This window comes from Coregonus clupeaformis, unplaced genomic scaffold (genome assembly GCF_020615455.1).
Source record: "Coregonus clupeaformis isolate EN_2021a unplaced genomic scaffold, ASM2061545v1 scaf0486, whole genome shotgun sequence".
Taxonomy (NCBI): domain Eukaryota; kingdom Metazoa; phylum Chordata; class Actinopteri; order Salmoniformes; family Salmonidae; genus Coregonus; species Coregonus clupeaformis.
In genome coordinates, this window is record NW_025533941.1 from 158,466 (window position 1) to 162,500 (window position 4,035).

Sequence of the window (4,035 nt, forward strand, 5' to 3'; positions counted from 1 at the left end):
CTAAAATTTAAATGAGTCACTACTGAATTCCTGACCACCCCACTACATTAGTAACTACTCAATTCCTGGCCACCCCACTGCATTAGTCACTACTGAATTCCTGACTACATTAGTCGCTACTGAAACATAGTGAAAAAGCTAAAATAAAGAGAGAACCCTGCACAGTAATGATCACTTGGTTAACCTTCTATTACAGATTCATTTTAGAAAATGTTATTTGCAAACCAAATTAACAATATAGTGAAAACATGATTTTTTAACCTGATCTTCAAAACCTTTAAATTTAATTTAGAAAAAGTATCATCTATGTTGTCTTCTGTATAATGTTCAACGTTGATTGTATTAATCTCAAACTTGTTGATTGATTGAATTACTTACGCATCTAATTAATTATGTTAGATGTTGATCACTTTACATATCTTTATTTTGTCAAAATAACAGGCGTTTCAGTGTGAAGTGTCAATCATAGAGATCAATAGAGGACTGTAGATGGATATACCTCATTTTAGTATAGACATTACCATTCAGGGCTTCCACCATTTAAAAGTAGCCAACTGGGTGGAGATTCCTATGGGGGTTAGGTGATCAGCCAATGATCCGAGAGTATTGTCTTCTTCAAATTGGGTTGTCTATGGTTTGTCAACCAAAGACTGAGGTAATGTCCAGGAACAAAGACCAACATTTATACCAGGATATTGGTACCAAGATCCAGACCCAGACCCAGACCCAGTTGAGACCTGACAAGTTAAAATCCCGAATTTATGTGGTGTTGAGGGAGATCACCCCTGATGGCTATGCATCTCAATACTCTACACTTTGTCCTGAAGTGGGCACTTGTCCACTACCCACATGGTGGTCCTTAGCTCTCCAAAACTTTCGGTGGCATTCTGTCTTCTCCCCACAGTTCTCAGCCATTAGCATCGCCCACGACTGCCTCACGTGAACTGCAATCCCCACGCTGTGTTTTACCGTTTAGAAACGTCAAAAACCATCGCTCGCGATACTGATTTCTAAACATATGGCCCTTATCTTTCATCAGCGAGAAAGAATCCTTCAAATAAAAAAGATACCCTCACTGTAGCAGTTACAGATCCATACAGCTATGGGGCCTCCATCCTACTAAACTACACTGTAGCAGTTACAGATCCATACAGCTATGGGGCCTCCATCCTACTAAACTACACTGTAGCAGTTACAGATCCATACAGCTATGGTGCCTCCATCCTACTAAACTACACTGTAGCAGTTACAGATCCATACAGCTATGGGGCCTCCATCCTACTAAACTACACTGTAGCAGTTACAGATCCATACAGCTATGGAGCCTCCATCCTACTAAACTACACTGTAGAAGTTACAGATCCATACAGCTATGGAGCCTCCATCCTACTAAACTACACTGTAGAAGTTACAGATCCATACAGCTATGGAGCCTCCATCCTACTAAACTACACTGTAGCAGTTACAGATCCATACAGCTATGGAGCCTCCATCCTACTAAACTACGCTGTAGCAGTTACAGATCCATACAGCTATGGGGCCTCCATCCTACTAAACTACACTGTAGCAGTTACAGATCCATACAGCTATGGTGCCTCCATCCTACTAAACTACACTGTAGCAGTTACAGATCCATTCAGCTATGGGGCCTCCATCCTAATAACTACACTTCCGCTACACGTCCAGAGTTATGCTTACGCACAGGTGTTCGGAGCCATGCTACATAGCTAATTAGCACAGGTGGTGGCCTCTTGTCTTCCGTCTGTTTTCCGTAAACAAGCGCTGTAACGTGGAGACGTGGCCGTGTGGGAACACTAACCCTAACCCTATCAAGGTGTGTCTCAATTTAATATTTTGGTTTTTTTTGGAAAATGATTTCTCTCTGATATGAAAGATAAGGTCCTTCTGCTTCCAAAACCGTACCGCAGGCGATGCATGTCAACGTTCAGACTGAGCGCCGGGGATCTTAACAAAACTCCCCCCTAAAGAAGACGACTCGGTCCAGTGACTGTCATGTGTAATGTGATGTAACTGAGAGTCATGATAATAATAATAATAATAATATGCCATTTAGCAGACGCTTTTATCCAAAGCGACTTACAGTCATGCGTGCATAATTTTTTTTGTGTATGGGTGGTCCCGGGGATCGAACCCACTAGCTTGGCGTTAAAAGCGCCGTGCTCTACCAGCTGAGCTACAGAGGACCACAAGGGCCAGGTGGCTAATGTAGCTCAGTTTGAAGAGTATGACGTATGAAGCTTTAAATTGGAGATACAGTGAGGGAAAAAAGTACTATACTCCCTCACTGTAGCTTCCCGCTATCACGCTGCCCGTGTTGTCACAGACTCCATAATGGCACAGATACAAAGGTGAGACTGTTGCATCCTGAGATGCTGGGTTCTTTTACTGAAGACTCCGAAGCGTGCTTATAATAACCTCAACTGATTTATTTCATGTTCTCCTTAACACATTCCAGTGGACCACTCTCTACAGTGTCTTCAGCACAACTCCCCAATACATCATTGAACTTTCACCGCCCTTGCATTACGTAATCCAATCACTTCAATGCAAGAACGGAAACCCCATTGTCATTTGTTAATTCAAATAACTCAACCCCTGCATACAAATCCCATTGGCTATTTGCAACCATTTAAAATCTAAACTCATTAACACATAATACATTTCTCAGTACACCACAGAGACCTCTATATATCTCTATGGTGTCAATTGTTTCAGTTGTGACCGTTTCGGTTTGGACAATTCTGACTTATCTTAGACTTTAAAGACTCCCCATAGCTAACATATGGCTGGCTATCTTTTATTTGGACAGATGTAACATCCCAGAAAACATATTATAGTCCCTTAACTGTACTTTACATATTTCTTGATATATTAGTTGTTCGGTAGTGACGCTTCTTTAAAAAAAACATGAAGGTTTAATTACTCACTCACTCATTTTCTAAAAATGTTTGCAGACAGACTACTCACCCATGTGACCATGCTGGAGAGGGGTGCAATCCCATCATCTGGTGATATTTGTAGGGGTGTGGCTTAAGGCACGTTCAATCTACAGCCTTTTAAAATGTGTGTTTCTGTAGTGACATCAAAAGCGGGGACAGCGTTTTTCAGAGAACTAATAACAACAATAATAATTATAATAATCCTTCAATGTAATAATAGAACAACTCAAGATGTTCTATTGAAATAATAGTGTTACAAAATAGTGTTACAAAAATCATGATTGCTTTATTTTTTAAACATGAAGTTTAGGAGTCAGGGTTTGGGACAGTCACCTCTCAATAGAAATACAGTGGGGGAAAAAAGTATTTAGTCAGCAACCAATTGTGCAAGTTCTCCCACTTAAAAAGATGAGAGAGGCCTGTAATTTTCGTCATAGGTACACGTCAACTATGACAGACAAAATGAGAAAAAATATTCCAGAAAATCACATTGTATAATTTTTAATGAATTTATTTGCAAATTATAATGGAAAATAAGTATTTGGTCAATAACAAAAGTTTCTCAATACTTTGTTATATACCCTTTGTTTGCAATGACACAGGTCAAACGTTTTCTGTAAGTCTTCACAAGGTTTTCACACACTGTTGCTGGTATTTTGGCCCATTCCTCCATGAAGATGTCCTCTAGAGCAGTGATGTTTTGGGGCTGTCGCTGGGCAACACGGACTTCCAACTCCCTCCAAAGATTTTCTATGGGGTTGAGATCTGGAGACTGGCTAGGCCACTCCAGGACCTTGAAATGCTTCTTACGAAGCCACTCCTTCGTTGCCCGGGCGGTGTGTTTGGGATCATTGTCATGCTGAAAGACCCAGCCACGTTTCATCTGCAATGCCCTTGCTGATGGAAGGAGGTTTTCACTCAAAATCTCACGATACATGGCCCCATTCATTCTTTCCTTTACACGGATCAGTCGTCCTGGTCCCTTTGCAGAAAAACAGCCCCAAAGCATGATGTTTCCACCACCATGCTTCACAGTAGGTATGGTGTTCTTTGGATGCAACTCAGCATTCTTTGT